General features: G+C 38.1%; 1 protein-coding gene and 1 long non-coding RNA gene across 2 annotated transcripts in view; one reads left to right on the forward strand and one right to left on the reverse strand.

Moving 5' to 3' along the window:
- LOC128663202 (ADAMTS-like protein 3) overlaps positions 1 to 25,918 on the reverse strand; it is a 372,033-nt gene that overhangs the window by 157,935 nt on the left and 188,180 nt on the right. The gene's annotated exons all lie outside the window — the stretch shown is intronic.
- LOC128663203 (uncharacterized) lies at positions 6,060 to 7,695 on the forward strand. Its single transcript, XR_008402835.1, has 2 exons — positions 6,060 to 6,297; positions 7,508 to 7,695. It is a non-coding gene; the product is annotated as an uncharacterized LOC128663203 (long non-coding RNA).

Raw genomic sequence — 25,918 nt, forward strand, 5'->3', positions numbered from 1 at the left:
TCTGCCGCCCCCAGCGTCACAACTATATTAAATTTATTAACCCCAAAATCTAAGTCTAACCCTAACACCCCCCTAACTTAAATATAATTTAAATAAATAGAAATAAAATTACTACAATTAAATAAATTATTCTTATTTAAAACTAAATACTTACCTATAGAATAAACTCAAAAATAGCTACAATATAACTAATAGTTACATTGTAGCCATCTTAGGATTTATTTTTATTTTACAGGCAAGTTTGTATTTATTTTAACTAGGTACAATAGTTATTAAATAGTTATTAACTATTTAATAACTTCCAAGTTAATATAATTACAAATTTACCTGTAAAATAAACCCTAACCTAAATTACAATTACACCTAACACTACACTTTAATTAAATAAATTAACTAAACTAACTACAATTAATTATAATTAAATTAAATAAACTAAAGTACGAAAACCCCCCACTAAATTACAGAAAATAATAAAATAATTACAATGTATTTAAACTAATTACACCTAATCTAATCCCCCTAAAAAAATAAAAAAAAACACCAAAATAATAAAAATCCCTACCCTATACTAAATTACAAATAGCCCTTAAAAGGGCCTTTTGCGGGGCATTTCCCTAAAGTAATCAGCTCTATTACCTGTAAAAAAAAAAAGACAATACCCACCAACATTACAACCCACCACCCACACACCCAACCCTACTCTAAAACCCACCCAATTCTATCAGCCAATCGGAATTGAAGGGACGCCATCTTGGATGACGTCACTTAAAGGTACCGTCATTCAGTGTTAGTCGTCGGATGGAAGAGGATGCTCCGCGTCGCATGGCTTGAAGATGGACCCGCTCCACTCCGGATGGATGAAGATAGAAGATGCCGCCTGGATGAAGACTTCTGCCCGTCTGGAGGACCTCTTCTGCCCGGATAGGATGAAGACTTCAGACCGTCTGGAGGACCACTTCTGCCCGGTTGGGTGAAGACGTCTCAAGGTAGGGTGATCTTCAAGGGGGTAGTGTTAGGTTATATTAAGGGGGAATTGGGTGGGTTTTAGAGTAGGGTTGGGTGTGTGGGTGGTGGGTTGTAATGTTGGGGGGGTATTGTCTTTTTTTTTTTACAGGTAATAGAGCTGATTACTTTGGGGCAATGCCCTGCAAAAGGCCCTTTTAAGGGCTATTTGTAATTTAGTATAGGGTAGGGATTTTTATTATTTTGGTGCGCTTTTTTATTTTATTAGGGGGATTAGATTAGGTGTAATTAGTTTAAAAAAATTGTAATTATTTTATTATTTTCTGTAATTTAGTTAATTTATTTAATTATAGTGTAGTGTTAGGTATAATTGTAACTTAGGTTAGGGTTTATTTTACAGGTAAATTTGTAATTATTTTAACTAGGAAGTTATTAAATAGTTAATAACTATTTAATAACTATTGTACCTAGTTAAAATAAATACAAACTTGCCTGTAAAATAAAAATAAATCCTAAGATGGCTACAATGTAGCTATTAGTTATATTGTAGCTATTTTAGAGTTTATTTTATAGGTAAGTATTTCAATTTTTTTTGTTTGTTTGTCTTTTAAACAATTTTTTATTGAAGTTTCAAAGAAAAGTAGTGTACATAGTTCGCCGATCTGCGGTAAATATATAACAGGACAATACATACATTGTTGTAACATGAAGGTCAGTCTATAAGGCAGGACAAAGAATTCAACATTGCCTCTCAAGTCTGTGCTGAAAATAGGGTTTTGGACTAGAGAGAGATAAAGGTTGCCTTCTAGGGATGTAAAACAACATATCTAAGTGTATTGTGCTTGAATGAAGAGGAGAACAACAGTGTCAAATGAACATGTGTATATAATATCGCATATCATGTCCTGAAGATGTAATAGAGAGGTTATGGGCTATATCAAATGGAACTTCAGTTTTTGTTATATTAACTTGTAAATGATCCCAACATCTAAAATAAAAGTATTCTATACCTTTCTATTGTAATGATATTAAGATGTAGGGAGTTAGTTTTGGTCACGGCCGAACTGAGGCCATGGGAAATAAAGAAGAGGAGGGAAAGCAGCGGGCAAGAGCCGCTCGTATTATAGGGGGAGGTAAAGAGAATGAGGGACGGAGCCAACTACAGCCAGATGATAGAGTATCCATGGAGGAGGGTATACAGTATGTGTGTAGAGGGGTAGGGATTTCTATTATTAGGTATCCGAAGTCAGGGATAAAAACTAATTGTTGATTAAGCTAGGGCCACATACTGCTATATCTAGCCCAAACCCTCAATCAAGGCAGTAACTAGTGTAGTGAAGTAGATAAAGAATTATAATGAATTCTTTATCTATGCATCCTAAATGAACCATTTCACTGCAAAACATCTGCATACAAAATAAATGTTTTCAAATGTAACATTCATTATATTAGCAAACTACATTGTTTTGCAGTCCAGGGATATAAACCTTGAAAAGTCTCTTGAGTATTGGTTATTTTGTCTCCTCTGCAGTGACCAATTAGGGACATATATAAAATAGCTCCAATACTTGACTGAGGAAGCATGAGCACAATGTATGAGGGTCAGGATTCTGAACTTCATAGAATGCACTCCAGCTTCTCTTGGGGGTAGTGAAAAATCTGTGTCTTTAACATTTAACTTACAGGAAAAACAGGCAAAACGTATTTACCATATGCATGGTTTAAAGGGACAGTCTAGTCAAAATTAAACTTTCATGATTCAGATAGGAAATGCAATTTTAAACAACTTTCCAATTACATTTTTATCATCAAATTTGCTTTGTTCTCAAAGAGATGGGTGACAGCATCAAAAGCTTAATTTTACTTTATAAAGACAACCAAAATAGCGACAAAAGACCAGACATCCATCCTCATCAAGCCGGGAGAAGTCTTCATCCAAGCGGACAGAAGTCCTCAACGAAGCCGGGAGAAGTCATCCTCCAGGCGGGCAGAACTCTTCATCCAGACGGCATCTTCTATCTTCATCCTTCCGATGCGGAGCGGCTCCATCTTCAAGACATCCGGCACGGTGCATCTGCTTCTTTCGCTGGATCTTGAAGAATGAAGGTTCCTTTAAATGACGTCATCCAAAAATGGGTCCCTTGAATTCCCGATTGGCTGATAGAATTCTATCAGCCAATCGGAATTAAAGGTGAAAAATCCTATTGGCTGATTGGAACAGCCAATAGTATGCAAGCTCAATAATATTGGCTGATTGGATCAGCCAGTAGGATTGAATCTTAATCCTATTGGCTAATTGAATCAGCCAATAGGATTTTTTCACCAATCGGAATTCAAGGGACGCCATCTTGGATGATGTCATTTAAAGGAAAATTCATTCTTCAAGACCCATCGAAGAAGAAAAAAAAATGGAGCCGCTCCGCGTAGGAAGGATGAAGATAGAAGATGCTGTCTGGATGAAGACTTGTGCCCGCCTGGAGGACGACTTCTGTCCTCTTGGATGAAGACTTCTCCCGGCTTGATGAGGATGGATGTCCGGTCTTCAAAAACTGTAAGTGGATTTTCGGGGGTTAGTGTTTAGGTTTTTTTAAGGGTTTATTGGGTGGGTTTTATTTTTAGATTAGGGGTTTGGGCAAAGAAAAAGAGCTAAATGCCCTTTTAAGGGCAATGCCCATCCAAATGCCCTTTTCAGGGCAATGGGGGAGCTTAGGTTTTCACAAACTTAGCTGTGAAATAAAAATAAAACCTAAGCTAGCTACAATGTAACTATTAGTTATATTGTAGCAATCTTAAGATTTATTTTATAGGTAAGTATTTAGTTTTAAATAGGAATTATTTAGTTAATGATAGTAATTTTTATTTAATTTATTTTAAATATATTAAAGTTAGGGGTGTTAGGGTTAGACTTAGGGTTAGGTTTAGGGGTTAAAATATTTATTTAGTGTTAGTGATGTGGGAGGTCAGAGGTTTAGGGGTTAATAACTTTAGTATAGTGGCGACGGAGATGTCGGGGATGGCAGATTAGGGGTTAATAGGTGTCGGCGATGTCGGGGGCAGCAGATTAGGGGTGTTTAGACTCGGGGTTTATGTTAGGATGTTAGGTGTAAACATACATTTTCTTTCCCCATAGGAATCAATGGGGCTGCGTTACGGAGCTTTACGCTCCTTTATTGCAGGTGTTAGTTTTTTTTTTAGCCGGCTCTCCCCATTGATGTCTATGGGGAAATCGTGCACGAGCACGTAAAACCAGCTCAAAGCAGCGCTGGTATTTGTGTGCAGTATGGAGCTCAACGCTGCCATATTGTCTGCTAATGCCGGGTTTTTGCAAACCTGTAATAGCAGCACTATTAAAGGTGAGCGGTGGAAATAACTTGCAAATTAGTAGCGAGCCGCTTATAATGCAAAACTCGTAATTAATCTGGCCGCAGTGACGTGCAGTAATAGGAGGCAGGGGAGGCAGTGCCTACCCTGTCCAATCAGAAAAAAAGAATTTTTTAATTATGATTAAAAAAAAAAAAAAAACTTTTTTTTTAATTTTTTTTATTAGTATTTTTGGACCATGCCCCCCCCCATAGGTACCCCCCCCGCGCGTGCGCCACCAGATGTTATCCCATCCATTCCCATCGCCAGATTCGCCGCCCATCCATGTTGCGCAATTAAGAGGCAGTAAGCCCTTCCGCTGCCTTTCTTGATTGCGCAACAATGGATGCTGACTACTGTTCTTGGCCAGCGCCACCCAGTGGTGTTTCACCAGGGCCCATATCACTCTCCAATGGAGGCGGTTCTTAAAACCGCCTCTATGAGATGGAGATACTCACAGCCAATCAGCCATCAGGGAGGCGTGTCGGCCGGGCTTGTTTGTGACGTCGGACTAACTGGCGTCATTTGCTGCTGGCGGGAATAGTGAAGGAGGGAGAATCATCAAGACAGTGCCTGCGGCTGCCGAGTGAGTGTGATTCAGCCCATATGACTGCTGCCCTGCCTGAAAGTCCACTGTCTAAGACACGAGCGGCGCTCTAGTACGGTACCTACCAACAGATACATTCTCTATGTGCTATTGTGCAGGGTGCGGTGCTTTGCCTTTGAAGCTTCAGCTTGTGCCTTGTGTAAAACCAAAAACCTACTCATCGGCTCCTCTAATTACAAAATAAAATACTTAATGCGCAATCTATCTGCTGGAATAGGGAAGCCGATGAGTAGGTTTCACACTTCCACAGCAGCACCCACCCAGCTGAACAATGGGAACAAAATTAAATACTTAAAATGCGCAATCTATCATTTTGAAGTAGAGGAGCAGATGAGAGTAGGTTACAAGTTCCAGTCCAGTGTAAAATATTTTTCCCATTGTGCTATTTATTACACTGGACTGGAACTTGTAACCTACTCTGATTACTCTCATCTGCTCCTCTAATTCCGAACGATAGATTGCGCAATAAGCACTGCAGGGTTGTGAATGTGTGCATTTTTTTTTTTTTTACATAGCCCTAAGCCCTCACTCCGCTGCACCACCTCCTTATAACATACAATAATCTAGCTGCAGGTAGCATACTCAGGGCGGAAAGATAGTAAGCAGCTCAGAAACACGTCTGTCAGGGGTCATAACCAGTCACTCTCACTGTGGGAATGTGAGAAGATCATCTGCCGCACTGGGCAGCTCAGGGCTCTTCAACTTTTTACAGATCGTGCTGCTGCTTCCCTTCTCCCCCCTCTCAGCAGCTGTCAGAAATAAAAAAAAAAAGAGTAACGCTTTGACTGCCAGAGAGGGAGCTGATAAGCATCTGTTCAGGCAGCCAAAGTTAAATCAAACAAACTTAGTTTGTAATTAGCCTTGTGTAAATTGCTGCAAAGGTCCAGGTTTACTTTTACATCAGCAGACGATGTAAAGGTAAACCCTGACCTTTGCAGCAATTTACACAAGGCTAATTACAACAAACTAACTAAGTTTGTTTGATTTAACTTTGGCTGCCTGAACAGATGCTTATCAGCTCCCTCTCTGGCAGTCAAAGCGTTACTCTTTTTTTTTTATTTCTGATAGCTGCTGAGAGGGGGGAGGAGGGAAGCAGCAGCACGATCTGTAAAAAGTTGAAGAGCCCTGAGCTGCCCAGTGCAGCAGATGATCTTCTCACAATGTGACAATGAGAAGCAGCAGGGCAGCCAAAGCAGTCTCCCCCAGCCAGCCCCAATACACACTTTGTATAGTGTTCAGTGCACGGCTCACAATGCTGCAGATCATGGTGCTTAACTTTAAACACAGTGCTCTGCCCCTCCAGCCCCCATGTGTCCAGACCCTCTGTAGACTCAACCTCACTGCAGCCAGCACACAGGAGAAAAAAGGTAGGGGATGACTGGTCCTCCAAATAAATGTAATACTGTAATTGCATTGAATATATATATATATATATATATATATATATATATATAGTGTATATATATATATGTGTGTATATATATATATATATATATACTATAGTGTATATATATATATATATATATATATATATATATGTGTGATGTGTGTGTATATATATATATATATAGTGTGTATATATATGTATATATATATATATATATATATATATAGTGTGTATATATATGTATATATATATATGTATATATATATATACACCGCATATATAATATATATATTATATATTCCACCTTTGCACGCCCATGCCTGCATAGCTACTTTGTGTCAGAGACCCTGAAGGGTCTGGATGGGGAAAAGTACAGTCTTAGAGTTAATATCAGTCTAATTTCAGGTTCTGTATTATCTGTATAAACTAGGATTATTTGTGGTGTCATGCTATACAGATGCCGGAGGGTTAGTATTTTAATCTTTACTTGTTTATTTTGTTCATGTGCTATAAAGCTATTCTTCCACCAAGGATGTGCTTGAGAAGAGGATAAGGGAGATAAGGAGCTTGATGATTTAACCTACATAAAGAAAATATTATGGCTAAATTATAATACTATTACTGGTACTTTAACTATGTGTTTACCCCCTTTGTGGGTGGAGCTGAGGGGTGGGGCTTTATTTCAAGGGGTGAGGTCTTGCGCCCCACCATCTTGAAAATTCACCAGCCGCCAATGATTTTATATATATATATATATATATATATATATATATATATATATATATATATATATATATATATATATATATATATATATATATATATATACTATACTACGTGTGTGTTTCTCTGGAGTATCATAGCCATTGCCTCCCCAGTCTCTGACCTCACCGCACGTCACTGTCTGGCCGCATGTAAGCTGTGCAAAACTGGGGAATGGGTAATAAAGGGATAATTTATCTTTTTAAACAATAACAATTTTGTAGTTGACTGTCCCTTTAAACCTGATTTGTGATACTGTAACATGATAATATCTTGTCTCAGGTGAGAAAAAGACTAATCCTATGTTACTGTCTCATGCGATTATCCCAACAGTCTAAAAAAAATAGCATACATATTATTTGTTTTTCTTGCGTGAAATAAAATATCAATGCTTAGCTAATCTTGGCCTGTGGCGGTTTTCTTTTCAGCAGTAAGTACTTTCAGCAAGATTACAAGCCAATCATCGCTGTTGTTCATCCAAAAAGCCCACAATGACACAGGCCATCAGAAACAGCTGGAAGTCAGAATAAATACTACAGTTTTGTTTCAATCTTGCATAAAAACCTGCGCAGATGAAACTGTGGTTAAAAAATAAAAAAAGTCCATGTGTTCCTTACCGGTTGCCAATTAATCTCAAGGGGAAAACAAAGGTGATTTCATACCAATATTTAGTAAATTAAGCAGAATATGAAAGTTTAGATCACTGATAGCCCAACGAAAATATTTACATTTATATTTGTACACTTTTATCAGAACTTAGTAATTATTAAAAATACGAATAACAATACAGGTACAAATTGCCAAATCCAGAATTCCAAACTTCTTCCGAAATCCAAACTTTTTAATAATATTTTTTTAATTTTTTTTTTACATAAATTACTATTTTCTCTGCCTGGTTTGGTTTTTGTGTACTAAGATGCAAATACTAGCCTACATTTATTTAAAACAATAAATATTACCTTTCTGATTACAGCACTGTACTATCTTTCTGAGGGTACTATGTAAAGGTATTAAAACTGATCTAAGTCTACCTTTAGGTTGCACGTATAAGCTGTATTATGACATGTAAATATTTATAAATGACAAAAGATATTGTTTTATTACACTTCATTTCATCCCCTCTCCAAACTGTCCCATTTTAAAGATACAAAAATTCCAAAATCCAAACTATTCCGAAATCCAAACCTTTTACTGTTGCAAGCAGTTTGGATAAAGGGTTTTCTACCAGTAATAACAACTGTAATACATTGAGTTATATATATGTTACAGGTAAAATCAGAAATCCGGGTAATACTAGGATTACCTGGGTAAAATGGACATTACCCAAGTGGCTGTGGGTAAAGCCCGATGTAATGTAATTCCCCATCTACAATATTTTTTTTGGCTCTGCCTGGGGGGTTCAAGGAAGGCGCCCTGCCGATCATCTGGCATCCACCCCAAGTGAACCTTGGGAATGAGGATTACAAGGGGGGCTTCGCCCCTCTTGAACCCCCCAGGCAGAGGCAAAAAAGATAGTGAAGATGTGTGAGTTATACATGTTTGATGTTGTGACTCAATGCACTCTGAGAAGATTTTTCATGTTACATCGGGCTTTACCCACAGCTGCTTGGGTTATGTCAGGTTTACCTGAGTAGTGCTAGGATTACCCAATTTCTTACTTAACAAGTATATTAGAGATGGGACTGAAGATGTTTAAAAAGCAGAATAAAATGCTGCCAGTTGTCATCCCATTTGCTTCACATACATTTTGTCAAAATATTCATTCACCCACAGACAAGTGTAGATATCTTCATATATCAATACAATGGTTCCTTGTCGCAATAAATTCAAATATTGTACCTAGTTTTTTTTTCACTCCAGAATATTTGGTAATCTCATCTTTTTTGAGCTTAAGTGGTATCATTTTGGTTACATCACACATATGCCAGTAATTATTAATTTAGGGACACTAAAATTAAACTTTTATGAATGAGAAAGAGCATGTCATGCTAAACAATTTATTTCTGGTATCAAATTTGCTTTGTTCTCTTGGTATCCTTTGTTAAAATGTATACCAAGGTCAGGAGCAGCAATGTACTACTGGGAGCTATATGGTGATTGGTGTGTGTGCCTCTTCTCATTTGCTTACACAATGTGCTACAAGTACAAGGTAGTAATGGCTGCTACTGACTTTTCAACAAATAACACCAAAAGAACAAAACATTTTTAATAAATATTAGCGATTGCCATAAAAAGAACAGAAAAGATCAAAAGGAAAGTAAGTACAAGATATTTTAAGGCATGTGAGATACAAAATCAGCATAAATAAAACAATCAATTAATAAGTTGCCTAAAAATGTGTGATAAAATCTACACATTTTTGCAATACACCAAAATATTTTTTGAAAAGCAACATTGAAAATTAATAAAAATGTTTTACGTGTATAGTAAAAATCAGCAATTAAGCAGTGCATTGTGAAAAAATATATATACAAAAACAAAAGTTTTAAAATAATTTTTGAGTATTGTTTTTATTCACTGAATAGCATGCTCTCCAGCTTCTCTGGGGCAGTAAAACAATTCCCCACTATTGTATACAATTAATTACAGGAAAAGCAGGCAAATAAATACATTCCATTTTTTTTTTCTAAACATTTAACATTTTATGGGGAATTAAATTGACACAAAACCCACATTTTTTATTTTATGATTCAGATAGAGCGTATTATTTTGAACACCTTTCCAATTTACTTCTTTTATCTAATTTGTTTTGTTCTCTTGATATCCTTAGTTGAAAATGATACCCAGAATAGCTCAGGAACTGCTAATTAGTGATTAGTGGCTGCACATACATGCTTCATTCACTATTTCCCATTGCATGTTTGCTATATACAGGCCTGCTTTTTGTTCATCAACTTCACTTATGTCAATAGCAACCAGCTAAACCCTTCGAATGAAGAGCATTGCTCCACAGAAAATACTTTTTTTCTAAAGCAAAATACTGAAAGGAAGAATTTTTGACCTCTATTCTTCAAAAGTGAAGGTATTTTAGGCATCAAATAAACACACGATCTGTAGCTCAGCTCTGGCAAAATAAATACAGTTTTTCTGTTCTCTAAACATTTCACGTCTCCTTCACCTCTTGACCGGCAGTTATTCAGGGAAACCTCAAATTAATATTATTACAGAAAGACTTTCTAAAGCACAGGTTGTTCATTTAAAAAAAGGTGCTGGAATGCTTGTTACAGACATTCTTCAAACAGTCCTGCAGAATACTTTAAAAACGGTATCCAAGTGTTTCTATGAGGACTTACAGAACCTCCAGGGCCATTCAGGGAGGAATTGTGACTTTGTTTTTTAATTAATGTACATTGATATTACTACTAATACATTATCATTTGGGAAGTCACCTAAAAATAGAATATAAAAATGTGTATAGGAATAGCACACAAGCTGATATTAGAAGTGAAAAAAGTTTTACCTGAGTATCTTAACACAGCCAACGTGTATTTGTGATTTGTGATTGCATGTAATTGGAAACAAGATCATTTATCTAGTTCGATAAGGTGATTTGTGATTCAACTAAAAAAAAAGGGGGGGGGGATTTTGTAATCTAATGATGTTCCAAAAAAAATGTAAGTAACATGATAATGGTATTCTAAATACAAATTTCCAAAATAATTCAAATGTATTATGTCTCCCCAATGCAAAAGTGTAACTCATTATTTATTTTAGTCACACAACTTGTCCTTTTTATGTCAAGTAGTTTCTTATTAGTAATTTAAATGCTTTTAATTTTAGAATTCAGGAAGAGAAGAATTTTGGCCTTTTGCTATGCTAGAATGCCAGCCCACAGACCTCAAATTTCCTATTTCTTATTAACATTTCAGAATTCTATTTATCCAAAACAGTAAAAAAAAAAAAAACAGCTTGGTACTTCTGGCCCACAGTTTGGATATTGGATAATGTGTACCCAAAAATACTTTTACAGATGTCTCCACTTTTTTTTCTTTTTGAATAAAAATATAGTTGAATTATTTGTGTTTAAAATGTTTACTGATCACCATAGGTTACAACATGTGGTTCAACAAAGGAAGAAGCTAATCTGTTTCCTGGTATTATTGAAATATGTGTTTCCCTTTCTTAAGCAGTTTAAAGTTTTATTGAGATTTGTACATGAAAGGAATAACATCCAGGAAACCACACTCTCCTGGAACAACATGGCTACCATAAGTCCAATAAATTCTTGCTAGGCTTTCTTGGATGTATCTGTAGGTCGAATATTGAGGTGGAATGGATTTGTTTGGCAGTACAATGAAGGACTAAATACCTTAGTTAATGTTGATGAACTGATGCTGAAATTAGAATTAACTGTTTCATACAAGTCAACTTCCATTCTCTATGCCCCAAAATATTACCATGTTCTATATTTGTTAATATGACAATATGATGACACAGGTGGATATGAATTTTATTATCATAATGACTAAGATTGAGTTTACATTCTGGCGGGGCCCCATAGTTTCAGGTCCGCCTGAAACGGAAGTTAAGTCCTTAACTTTTCCGCCATATTTTAGGTGGCGGACTGAAATCATCCCGATCCGATATGATTGTTATGATTGACGGCCCCTGCTAGCGGCCCATTGGCCACGAGTGAGCAGGGGGCGGCATTGCACAAGTATTTCACCAGAAATGTTTCTGAAATGTTAAATGCCAACAGTGTATGCTGTCGGCATTTAGCGAGGTTGAGCGGACATGATTCGCTACAGCAAATCATGTCCACTCACCTCTTTATAAATCTACCCCTAAGTGTTAAGTTTGAGCTGCAGAGCATTAAACCTCTTTTTTTAGATTTACATATTTCCTCGTTCCTTTTTACAAGTCCACCAAATTTTCCCAGGTGTGCATACCTGCCCTATTTTGATTTGCCATTCAGCAACTTGGTTGTTTACTGTCTCATAGAATGTGCTTAACAACTCTAGCTGGATAGTTTAAAATACTTTTTTTTGCAAGTGCCAGCTTCACAAATATACTGTATTTATAAATATTTAATACATTTATGAATATTTATAAATATTTAGGAGACTGTTTACATTTACATTTATGCCAAACTCCAATTTAAATGTATTCTTCTTTATGGCTTTAAAAATATATTTCTTATATAATTATCAATTATTTGTTACTTTGACATATAACATTTCAGGATTTAATGTATTTTATATTTATAGGTACCTTTCATGAATAAAACATTAGATTACATACAATTCTTAAAGGGACAGTATACACTCATTTTCATATAACTGCATGTAATAGACACTACTATAAAGAATAATATGCACAGATACTGATATAAAAATCCAGTATAAAACTGTTTAAAAACTTACTTAGAAGCTGTCACTTTGGCTCTGTTGAAAAGGTAGCTGGAAAGCCCACTGCAAGTGGCAAATAAGACACTCCCCCCCCCCTCCCCCTTCTTTTGCATATGAAAAGACCCTTTACACAAACAGGAGCAAGCTGGAGTAGGTAGTCGAGCGTATTCACATAAAACTTTGGGGCTTGGTTAGGAGTCTGAAAATCAGAGCAATGTTATTTAAAAATAAGCAAAACTATACATTAATTAAAAAAAAAAACTTTATGGGCTATATAAATAGATTATCTACAAAACATTTATGCAAAGAAAAAATGAGTGTATAATGTCCCTTAACTATGTATGTACTGTATATGATTTTATTGAATATGTGTGTCTTACATGTACTAGTTGTAAAGGGCATTTTTAATATATACATCTAGTAGAGGAAACCAAAATTTGAAGTCCATAAACAGCATAGGACAAACCAAAAGTTGTTAATGACCACAATGTAAACTATGCACAAGTTATAATGAACAAAAGACTCCCTCCTTCCTTCTGGAAGGTCATCACTGCCTGAGAAAGGCGTGTGCCTAGCAACTCAATAGATCATACAATCTTAGTAGGATGACGCAGGTAAAATCTATGTTGTTTTTGCTATTTACGTGTCTAGTTCCTCTGCTGAATTTCACTTACTCTTTTAACCCCTTAACGACACGCTCCATACAGGGTTTAGCACTTAGAACACACACTGTACCCTTTATGGAAGCACTGAAGAAATAGCAATATGGAGGCCACTCCAGGTTAGTGATCGCAGAGACAGAGTGTCCTGTAATCACATGCCTGTTAATGTTTAGATCAGGGGTGACTCCATAACATGAGATACACTCTGAAATCAGTGTTTCTCCCATGCTGTTGCTGGATGCCTGCATGTGAGGCAAACGGCAACAGTGCAATAACAGTCAAGTTTGACAGTTACTGTGTATTCAATCACTGTGACAGCCAGTGACAGTGATTGCATACTTTAAATGCTGCCAATATACCAGCATGCTGCAATGCATGCTGGTATCAGGTAAAAAGAAAATATAGGTACTTGCATTTTTGCAAAACCAAGCCATAATCATAGATACTATTTATGGAAATTGGGGATTTTCTAATTTTGGTAAGAGCTATTCAACAGCTCTGCTTTGAATCAACATTAAGTGGGCCATGTATTCAGTTTGTTCGTCCTGGTGTTCAGAAGTAAGGAAGAGTAATGACCATCCAGCAATAACCTGGTGATGCAACGGAGCAATTATGTTTGTTATGTGATTTAACTCCAGCACCCTGTAAGTACAACAACCTTGCCAACTGACTGTGAATAAGTGGGAGTGGTTATATACCACAAATTTCACTGTTCCTTACTAGGCTGGATAACATGTTGGTTAGCAGGGTGAGTTGGGACTCCTTATAGCTGGTATCGCCAGGCACTGTTCTATCGAAATAGGGGAAGGAGCAGTCTAATTAATGTGGTCCCCACTGGTCTCCGGTAAAGATATATAGAGTCCAAGCATAGCAAATTTTAACTTTAAACCAATAATTCCATCCTTGTATTATTTGGCCTATATTTGATATACATTACTTGGAAACCTAGACATACTGTATGGGATAATCCTAAAAACAACATAACTAATTTATTTGGAGGTATTTTTAATTAGCTACACTAGTTATGTATACATTATTATAAAGAAATCTACAAAAAATTGTTAATTTTTGCCCCATTTTTCAGTATAAAATTCCTATTTATTATTTTATGTACCAATGTAGGGTATCACTATTAAGGCCTGTTTGTTAATAAATGGTGTATAACATGTATGGGTACACATAACAAGAGAGTGGATAATTAAACCAATCGCGAGCAAAGATGCCAACATTTTTTTTTGCCATATAAGAACAGAAACTTGGGAAAAAAACTCTGTCCATAAGGGACATTCCCCCATCAGGTTTTGTGCCACCTTAGCTACTCTCCCTATTTCCATTCTCTTTCCTTTATTGTTCTCCAACTCATGTTCTCTTTAACTAGATGAACAGTTTATCCTGGTTCCTGTATCACCTCTATAATGCTAAATTCAACCCCTCTACTGATATTTTAGCATCTGTCATGATTAACAGGATTGAGCCTAATAGCAGGGTTAGCAGGAAACTGGGCAGATTGCATAGCAATAGACTGAAGACTCAAATATCAGTCTTGTTTAATAGAAGTAAGTTACACAGGCAAATAGCAAGTCATGTTCTGAAATATTTTATACTTTGGAACAGATACAAACCAGTATAACTATTGTTCAGATGCAAGTTCAGAAAGACAAAAGCCAAGTACTGGAAGACCCCCTTCAGGGTCAAGGACAGTAGTACCCACTCATGGGCTAAACAAAGGAAATGATGATCCTGGGCAAAGCAAAAGGAATACAAGGTGTTGAATACAAGCTGCAAGCAGCAGCAAAGGCAGTGCTGAAGACAGGACAAACAAATAAGCACAGCAGATAATAAGGTACTGGAGCTGGGAAAGTCCAAGCAATAGAAGTAACTGTGCCAAAGGCACAAGAATCCAAGCTTAGGCAATGTCACCAGCAGGTAGTCCAGCAATAAACAGGAAAGACTCTATTGCCAAAACAAAGAGTAAAATATGTAGTCAGAGAACACTTCTCTGATTGGCTAGCATCCAGACGGGGTGGAGCTGAGAGACACACATACTGATGATAATATTCTTCCACAAACCCATGCAAGTAAACATCCTCCAGTGGCACAGACAGAGCAACATCCTCCAGTGGCACAGACAGAGCAAGCTGGAGTCCATGGTTCAATTTCAGGCAGCACCCAGCAAGGTTGTAACCAGCGGCGCCCCCACTGCACAATTTGAATTTTAGTATGAACAAAGCTTATGGGATCCTGCCAACATGGGTAGTGCTTGCTGATTGGTGCCTACATTTAGACACCAATCAGCAAGCGCTACCCAGGTGCTGAACCAAAAAATGGGCCGGCTCCTAAGCTTACATTCTTGCTTTTTCAACTAAAGATACCAAGGGAACAAAGAAAAATTGATAATAGGAGTAAATTAGAAACTTACTTAAAATTCCTTGCTTTATCTGAATCTGTAATAATATTTTGTTCTACATTTTATTAGTCAGATTTACAGAAGCAATATTTCCATGCTCTGTAAAACATGTTCTTCCATATGCATGAAAGGCTATTTTTTATGCAATTTGTTACTAGTCTAGGACTAGTGATGACATTATGGTGAGCAAAAATATACACACACTATATGGTCAAATGTATGTGGACACCTGACCATCACACATTTATAAGCTTGTTTGTTGTCCCATTCCAAAACATGGACATTAATATGGAGTTGGTCCCCTTTGCAGCTATAACAGCTGCCACTCTTTTGGAAAGGCTTTCCACAAGATTTTGGAGTGTATTTTTGGGAATGTGTGCCTATTCAGCCAAAAGACCATTTGTAAGGTCAGGCACTAATGTTGGAAGAGAAGTACTGGCTCCCAATTGGCATTCCAATTCATATAAAAGGTATTCAATAGGGTTGAGGTCAAAGCTCAGCACAGGACACTCTAGTTCTTTCACTCCAAATTTGTCAAAACATGGCTTCATAGACCTTGATTTGTGCACAGGGGCACAGTCATGATGGAACAGGAAAAGGCTTTCCCCAAACTGTTGCCAAAAAGTTGGAAACACCCAATTGTCTAAAATGTATTTGTATCCTAAAGCATTACAATGACTCTTCACTGAAACTAAGGAGCCTGGCCCAAACCCTGAAAAACAGCCCCAGGCCATTATCCCTCCTCCACCAAACTTTATAGTAGGCACTATGCATTCCTGTAGGTAGCATTCTCCTAGCACCAGCCACAGACAGATTCTTCCATCAGACTGCCAGATAATGAAGTATAATTCATCACCCCACAGAACACGTGACAGGGTGCTTTACACTACCCCAGTTAAAGCTTGGCATTGGGCATCTTGATATAAGGTTTGTGTACAGCTACATGGCCATAGAAAGCTACTTAATCAAGGTCCCATTGCACAGTAATTGTGCTGATGTTGCTTTCAGGGGCAGTTTGGAACTCTATAATGAGTGATGCAACAGATGATAGATGATTTTACATGCTATGTGCTTCAGCACTTGGTGGCCCCACTTTGTGAGTCTGCAAGGTCTACCACTTCATAGCTTGGGCTGTTCTTGCTCCTAGATGCTTCTACTTCAAAATAATAGCAGTTACAGTTGACTAGGCAGATCTCGTAAAGTCGACATTTCATGAAGTGGCTTGTGGCAAGGGTGGGTGTGCTGTATTTTATTCACCTGTCCCATGTATGTATCTTTCTGCACACAGGTGGTGGTCATGCAGTTGTGTGTCTTTCTGAAGTCAAGCTAACATCTGCATTAAGTTGAAAACTGTGAAACTCAATTTCCTTTGTAGGAAGTGCAGATGCTGAATGATTGACAGATTGAACCTTAAAGTCACACGACTGCTTACCCAACACACTTATGTTAATTAGCTACTGATGCTAGAGTGGATTTACAAAACTAAACCATAGCCATATAAGTTTCCATGCATTAAAATTAGCATTGATTGCTCAATATGCAATCAGTTTTCCCATAGGTTATTTTGCGAGAAACTCTACTAACCATACTATTTAGATATTTCCAACATATAGTTTACCACCATTGTTTACGGAATAGTCAAACAGTAAAATCAACATGGCTTTCTTTGTTACTGTAAACACTCCAAATTACAGTCAATGTTGTGAACCCTACACTGGGGAAGAGACAAAAACAAGACAGGAGACAGCAACAACCATGTAATAAAGTATTGAACTAATTTTTAAAATTGTTCAGAACACAGGTTGACATTAGTTTCAGTCATAAAAAAAGGGATATTACAATTAAAAAAAAAGTATTTTTTATACAAAAGAGCCTTATTTAAAATGTTAAAAATATTTTGGTAGCATGAAAACATTTTTATCTTATGATGCAGAGGGGTTGATACCTTTTGTTATTCTTATAGTACCCAATTGTGCTAATCTTGTTTTTAATTGTTTTTAATAAAGTTTTCCTATTTTTATGTGGCAACATAAGATTACTGAGAGCAGAGATTGGTGTTTTGGGATTGACTAGTTGCATCTTAACAAGGGCATTCCTCGAGCACCTGGTACCTGATTCCACCGGCGACGTGCTACAGCAGAAGAACACCATGGACAAAGATACTGGTAGAGCATCCTGTTAATGCTTTTGGCTAAGTGACTGTTGAAGGTGGAGAAAAGTACAGCTAAATGAGAGCAAGATGCTTATATACCTATAATTCCCCAGGATTAAGAAACAATACTCCATAATTAAATTAGGCTGTTGCATAATACATCAAAGCATGCAGTCTGAGCATGTGAGAAATGTGTGGGTAAGGCAAGCCTGTATTAATGAAGTTGTGTGCTGGAGTACTATATGTATTTTGTATAAGTAATATTACACAGCACAGAACATAGGGGCTGATTTATTATGTGTCTGGCAGACATGATCCACTGTATTGATCATGTCCGTCAGACATCGATAAATTGCAGACAGCATACGCTGTCAGCATTTATCATTGCACAAGCAGTTCTGTGAACTGCTAGTAAAATGCCACCCCTGCAGATTTGCGGCCGCTAGCAGGGGGTTTCAATCAATCCAATCGTATGCGATCGGGCAGATTGATGTCCGCCACCTTAGAGGAGGCATATGAGTTAAGGAGCAGCCATCTTAACTCCTGTTTCCGGCGAGCCTGAAGGCCAGCGCGGAAACAGATGCATTTGGCCCCATTCAGGCCATGATAAATCGGCCCCATAGGGAACTTGAAGAATCAGCCCAATAGTGTCACCTGCTTGTGTGTGTGTGTATGTAATACATTACAGAGATGTTCAGGGATGAGATGCTAACACAATTGTGAACCATTTGCCTGCTACAACTTCTGACTGTTTATGGCAATTGCTGATCTAATCTATTGGATCAGACTAATATACTTCAGGGAAGTTCCCTTCCATAGAAGGCACAGGGAAGCTTTGTGTGCACCGTCTCTTTAACAAAATGCTAAGTCATGTTCCCAGTACAGCTCCTGTTTTTTTGTGGCGTAACCTACACAATGTAACCTTCCTTTTTATCCATTCATGGTTCTGATTAAATACACATTTAGCAAATGTTACTGTACATCTACAATATATTATTAATGAGCATATTGGATACTGATTCATACATAGTAGCAGAGAAAACTAGAACATTTAATGAAGGTTGCTCATTAGATACAATGGAAGAAATACTTGACAATTGCTGCCAAATGTGACTAGACTGCAGCCACTAAAAATGTGGAAATTCATAACAAGATTTCGCTAACATAGGAATATAGATGGCATCAAAATGAATTTTCATCTAGTGTTGTGGTTGGATGAGTAACAAGATAAAATAATCATTGACAAAGGTGAAATCAGTCCAATGGGCTGGAAGTGATTTACAGTCAGTGGAAAAGAGTAATTAAGTCTATCTGGCAAATATTTATAATGGAAGTTTGTATAGTTCACTTTGGCCTCTTTATGCACCTATACGGTCAGTGAACTGTTTGGGAAGATCTATTGTTGTCAAATATTTCTTCTGGAATGAAGTGGATAATAGGGCAGCTTTATACAACTGTAGAGAGAACTCTAGCAGCTGTACTGAAATGGTGATCGTGTTTGGAATTTGGCTGTTGAAGTAAAGAGAACTTCCAGGACTGAGTGGATTAAAATGACAAATCTTTAGGCAAAGACATTTCATTTCACAATTACAATGTTAAAGTCGTTTTAGCAAAATTGCAACAGATCATAATGAAGTCTCTATATAACTATCCCTGGTATAAGAGGAAAGAAAACCCATGAAGTATCTTGCTCTTTCAGAGACTAATTATAAAGGTACAGTTAAATCCCACATAGCTGCACATCCCAGCCAAAACTGAAATACATACCAAGGCTTTTTTGTTTTGAATAGAAACATTTTTGCAAGACATTGCAATACAGTTGAAGTATTAAACAAAATGCTTCTAGTACATGTTGTTATCACTGTTTCAGTTACCTAGACAGGCCAAACATTAATTCTGTAACACAGATATTCTGGAAAGAAGAAAAACTAGGTTACAGTATTTGCTTTTCAGCCTTGCTGGCGAGTGTAGCACAAACACAATATTTACACAAAAGCAATTGTTTAAATGCAGGTGTTTAAAAGACACGCCTTAAACATTATGAGCCATATTACAATTGGCACGCTAATGAGCAATATTGCTGGACTGCGCTAACATTAGCGAGCAACTTGATATTACAAGTCCATGTTTACCAGAGAAGTGTAAGGGCGGCTGGCATCACTATAGCACACCCATTACATTCAATGGACATTGTGACCGCGCTAAATAGCGATCGTATTACAAGTTGAAAGTTATGGGTTACACTCGAGTGAAATCCCAAATAGTCCTAGAATAATTAGCGCAACTTGAAACCCAAAGTAAAGTGTCAGGGTTAAAAAAAAATCCACAGAACACATCAAAAACATATTAAAATAAAGAGCTCCATGTACGAAGAAGAGTAATCTGCTCTGCAAGAAGTATTACCCTCATTTATACACTTTTTATTACAAATATCAGTTAGTTTCTCTAAGCTATTATTTATATCCCACAGTGGTTACTTAACTTTCTTTACAACGCAATAGAAGTTTATCATAGTGCTTTTTAGATGGCAAATATATTTTGTCATAACGACATGATTATTACGCAACAAGGGTTAGACACATATCTCCTATTGATGTCCTCTATATATCTGCTTAGTTACTTGCCCCTACAGTTGGTGTGAGAGCACTCATCATATTCATAGGTTTTGTATTCATTTTCTGAAATAAATATTGAACTTATTCTTATACAGTTGCGCTAGTAATAACGTAATAGTAACAATAAGGCCTATTACATTAATTTTGCAAAGTTTTATAATTATGTTTTGAATTTCAGATAACCTTATTAAGATTAGACTTTTTGTCTGCCTTAAGACGAGCTTCCTGCTTGCTTCCCACTACTTAGTTATTATTCTAGTCCTCCATCAGTTTATACCATCAAGCTTCATAAGGGTCCTATTTCAATGCAATCCATATGTGAACAAGGACCGAACAGTTGTCCGTTATACGTCATATCCCCTATACTTCGCCTGTTATGTTTTGATTATGCTTTTGGGGTTTTACTTCCCTCACACTTTTAGGTTATTTGGGGAGTAAGCTATATAACAAACTCTATAAAACTTGAGGTTGATTTTTCTTATTTCCTTTGTAATTACCAGGCATTGTATAACCAGTTTCTTTGCCCAACTAGAGACATATAATTATAGTTATGATATTGCCATTTTTGCAATTTTGGACTATAATGTATATGTGCATGCCAATGTGAATGTATTATTATACTGTATATCACTATTAGCTATGTCTGTAAGGTTTACTTCTATTGCCCCAATAAAAAAATAATATTAAAAATATATATATATATACAGGGAGTGCAGAATTATTAGGCAAGTTGTATTTTTGAGGATTAATTTTATTATTGAACAACAACCATGTTCTCAATGAACCCAAAAAACTCATTAATATCAAAGCTGAATATTTTTGGAAGTAGTTTTTAGTTTGTTTTTAGTTTTAGCTATTTTAGGGGGATATCTGTGTGTGCAGGTGACTATTACTGTGCATAATTTTTAGGCAACTTAACAAAAAACAAATATATACCCATTTCAATTATTTATTTTTACCAGTGAAACCAATATAACATCTCAACATTCACAAATATACATTTCTGACATTCAAAAACAAAACAAAAACAAATCAGTGACCAATATAGCCACCTTTCTTTGCAAGGACACTCAAAAGCCTGCCATCCATGGATTCTGTCAGTGTTTTGATCTGTTCACCATCAACATTGCGTGCAGCAGCAACCACAGCCTCCCAGACACTGTTCAGAGAGTTGTACTGTTTTCCCTCCTTGTAAATCTCACATTTGATGATTGACCACAGGTTCTCAATGGGGTTCAGATCAGGTGAACAAGGAGGCCATGTCATTAGATTTTCTTCTTTTATACCCTTTCTTGCCAGCCACGCTGTGGAGTACTTGGACGTGTGTGATGGAGCATTGTCCTGCATGAAAATCATGTTTTTCTTGAAGGATGCAGACTTCTTCCTGTACCACTGCTTGAAGAAGGTGTCTTCCAGAAACTGGGAGTTGAGCTTGACTCCATCCTCAACCCGAAAAGGCCCCACAAGCTCATCTTTGATTATACCAGCCCAAACCAGTACTCCACCTCCACCTTGCTGGCGTCTGAGTCGGACTGGAGCTCTCTGCCCTTTACCAATCCAGCCACGGGCCCATCCATCTGGCCCATCAAGACTCACTCTCATTTCATCAGTCCATAAAACCTTAGAAAAATCAGTCTTGAGATATTTCTTGGCCCAGTCTTGAGGTTTCAGCTTGTGTGTCTTGTTCAGTGGTGGTCGTCTTTCAGCCTTTCTTACCTTGGCCATGTCTCTGAGTATTGCACACCTTGTGCTTTTGGGCACTCCTGTGATGTTGCAGCTCTGAAATATGGCCAAACTGGTGGCAAGTGGCATCTTGGCAGCTGCACGCTTGACTTTTCTCAGTTCATGGGCAGTTATTTTGCGCCTTGGTTTTTCCACACGCTTCTTGCGACCCTGTTGACTATTTTTAATGAAACGCTTGATTGTTCAATGATCACGCTTCAGAAGCTTTGCAATTTTAAGAGTGCTGCATCCCTCTGCAAGATATCTCACTATTTTTTACTTTTCTGAGCCTGTCAAGTCCTTCTTTTGACCCATTTTGCCAAAGGAAAGGAAGTTGCCTAATAATTATGCACACCTGATATAGGGTGTTGATGTCATTAGACCACACCCCTTCTCATTACAGAGATGCACATCACCTAATATGCTTAATTGGTAGTAGGCTTTCGAGCCTATACAGCTTGGAGTAAGACAACGTGCATAAAGAGGATGATGTGGTCAAAATACTAATTTGCCTAATAATTCTGCACTCCCTGTATATATCAGTTTAATATTGATAAAAATATTTTTAAAGGGTTAAAAAGGGATAAGGTATATGGCAAAGTGTTTGACTGGAAAATTTTCCAATGTATATGTGTATATATATCATATATATATATCTAAATATGTGAATGTGTGTATGTATACATGCACTATTTATTTATATATATATATATATATATATATATATATTTATATATATATACATCTTCCAATGTCTCCACCCCCAAAATTTCTATAACTGTTGATAATTCCACCATTACCCCTACCCTGCTCGTCCGATGTCTTGGGGTCACACTTGACTCAGATCTTTCCTTCACTCCTCACATCCAGTCCTTGGCTAATGCCTGCCGCTTCCACCTTAAAAACATTGCTAAAATTAGACATTTCCTTACACAAGATACAACCAAGATTTTAATCCACTCTCTCATCCTTTCCCGCCTCGACTACTGCAATTCCGTCCTCTCTGGTCTACCTAGCTGCCGCACAGCTCCTTTTCAATCCATTATGAATGCCTCTGCCAGACTCATCTTCCTTACTCGTCGCTCTTCATCTGCTGCACCTCTCTGCCATTCCCTTCACTGGCTTCCTCTTGCCTCTAGGATTAAACATAAAATCCTCACCCTGACATATAAAGCTCTCAACTGCACTGCTCCCCCCTACATCTCAGAACTTGTCTCTAGATACTCTCCCTCCCATCCCCTTCGATCAGCTCAGGATCTCCTCCTCTCCTCCTCTCTTGTTACTTCCTCACATTCACGTTTACAGGACTTCTCCAGACTGGCCCCCATCTTGTGGAATTCCCTGCCTCGCTCCATAAGACTCTCCCCTAGTTTTAACAGCTTCAAGCACTCCCTAAAAAGTTTACTATTCAGGGATGCATACAACCAACACTAACCTTTCCTAATGCCATTGCTTTCCCCTTGAACCCCTTAGATTGTAAGCCTATGGGCCCAGCTGTTTACAGATCGCTTCATAAGAGCCGACTACAACAGTGATACTCTCGGCAGGGCCCTCTACCCACTTGACCCATACAAAAGCTATCCTGTACACCGACTATGTTTACAGCGCTGCAGAATCTGTTGGCGCTCTACAAATACCTGATAATAATAATAATAATAATATATAAATTATATATGTCTAAAAGGTGTATGTTTGTATATATACATGCCTATATATGTGTTTATGTGTTTATATGTGTAAATATGTATGCACACACATACATACATATATACACATATAAACATATATATGTGTATATATATATATATATACACACATATACACATACACACATATACACATATATATACTTTTGAGACCTTTCCAGTCAAATACCTTGAAATACACAGTATAATTTGTAATCAATTTTAATGTGTTTTGAATAGAAATACTTCACATTCCTATGTTCATCACTCAAGTAAAAATATGTACTTTCTATATATCTGTATATACAATATATTTCTCTCTATATATATATATATCTATATAAATATACAGCTATCTTATAATATAAAAAGCCAAGTGTGTCCGAAGCGCAGTAGAGACAGTGCGAGGACAAACACACCTGGCCTAAGAGTCTACCTGATCTGCTGTCCGCTGTATGACAATGGTGGATGTGAGTAGGCAGGGCCGGGCGTGGCGTCTGGCGTGGTGGGACCAGGGTGGTGTGGGCGGGGCATGGTGTGGTGGGGGCGTGGCCAGGTGAGATCACGCACGTGCAAGTGAGACAGATCAAAAGAGAGGGAGGAGAGAGGGAAAAAGAGAAAAAGAGAGGGGGAGAGAGCAAAAGAGATGGGGAATACCAAAATAGAGGGGAGAGAGAGCAAAAGAGAGGGGGAGAGAGAAAAATGGAAGGGGGAAAGAGAGAGAGCAAAAGAGAGGGGGAGAGAGAGCAAAAGAGAGGGGGAGAAATAAAAAGAGAGGGGGAGAGAGAGCAAAAGAGAGGGGTAGATAGAGCAAAAGAGAGGGGGGAGAGAGAGCAAAAGAGAGGGGGAGAGAGAGGGGGAGAGAGAAAAATCAAAAGAGAGGGGGAGAGAGAGCAAAAGAGGGAGAGAGAGAGCAAAAGAGAGGGGGGAGAGAGAGGGGGATAGAGCAAAAGAGAGGGGGGAGAGAGAGAGAGAGAGCAAAAGAGAAGGGGAGAGAGAGAGAGCAAAAGAGAGGGGGTAGAGAGAGAGCAAAAGAGAGGGGGTAGAGAGAAAGCAAAAGAGAGAGAGAGCAAAAGAGAGGGGGAGTGAGAGAGCAAAAGAGAGGGGAAAGAGAGAGCAAATGAGAGGGGGAGAGAGAGACTGCAAAAGAGAGGGGGGGGAGAAAGAGCAAAAGAGAGGGGGAGAGAGAGCAAAAGAGAGGGGTAGAGAGAGCAATAGAGAGGGGGTAGAGAGAAAGCAAAAGAGAGGGAGAGAGAGAGCAAAAGAAAGGGGGAGTGAGAGAGCAAAAAGAGAGGGGAAAGAGAGAGCAAATGAGAGGGGGGGAGAGAGAGACTGCAAAAGAGAGGGGGGGGAGAGAAAGAGCAAAAGAGAGGGGGAGAGAGAGCAAAAGAGAGGGGGAGAGAGAGAGAGCAAAAGAGAGGGGGGAGAGCAAAAGAGAGAGGGGAGAGAGCAAAAGAGAGGGGAGAGAGAGAGAGCAAAAGAGAGGAGGGAGAGAGAGCGCCAAAGAGAGGGGGGAGAGAGAGAGCGCAAAAGAGAGGGGAGAGAGAGCGCAAAAGAGAGGGGGGATAGAGTGCAAAAGAGAGGGGGAGAGAGAGCGCAAAAGAGGGAGCAAAAGAGAGGGGAAAGAGCAAAAGAGAGGGGGGAGAGAGAGCAAAATAGAAGGGGGAGAGAGAGAGCAAAATAGAGGGGGGAAGAGAGCACAAAAGAGTGGGGGGAGAGATAGAGAAAGCAAAAGAGAGGGGGGAGAGAGAGATGGCAAAAGAGAGGGGGAAGAGAGCAAAAGACAGGGGAGAGAGAGAGCAAAAGAGAGGGGAGAGAGAGAGCAAAACAGAGGGGGAGAGAGCAAAAGAGAGGGGGGAGAGAATGCAAAAGAGAGGTGGAGCGAGAGAGAGTGCAAAAGAGAGGGGGAAAGAGCGCAAAAGAGAGGGGGAAAAAGAGCAAAAGAGAGGGGGAGAGAGAAAGCAAAATGGAGGGGGGGGAGCAAGGGGTGAGACCGCTGTACTGCATAAAATGGCTCATGTGAATGGGCTTTAGGACTAGTAGATATATATTTTACAAAAAAATACAGATATATATATATATATATCAGGGACGTGCAGTCATAGGAGGCAGGGGAGGCACTGCTTCCCCTGCCATATGGGGCCAAAGTTTAGTTAAATTTTAATTAAGAAAAAATTGTAAAAAAAAAATAAATAAATCATTTTTTTCCACCCATGTAATGCTATGGAGAGGCATCATACAGGATTGC

Source organism: Bombina bombina, chromosome 6, assembly GCF_027579735.1.
Source record: "Bombina bombina isolate aBomBom1 chromosome 6, aBomBom1.pri, whole genome shotgun sequence".
NCBI classification, from domain to species: Eukaryota; Metazoa; Chordata; class Amphibia; order Anura; family Bombinatoridae; genus Bombina; species Bombina bombina.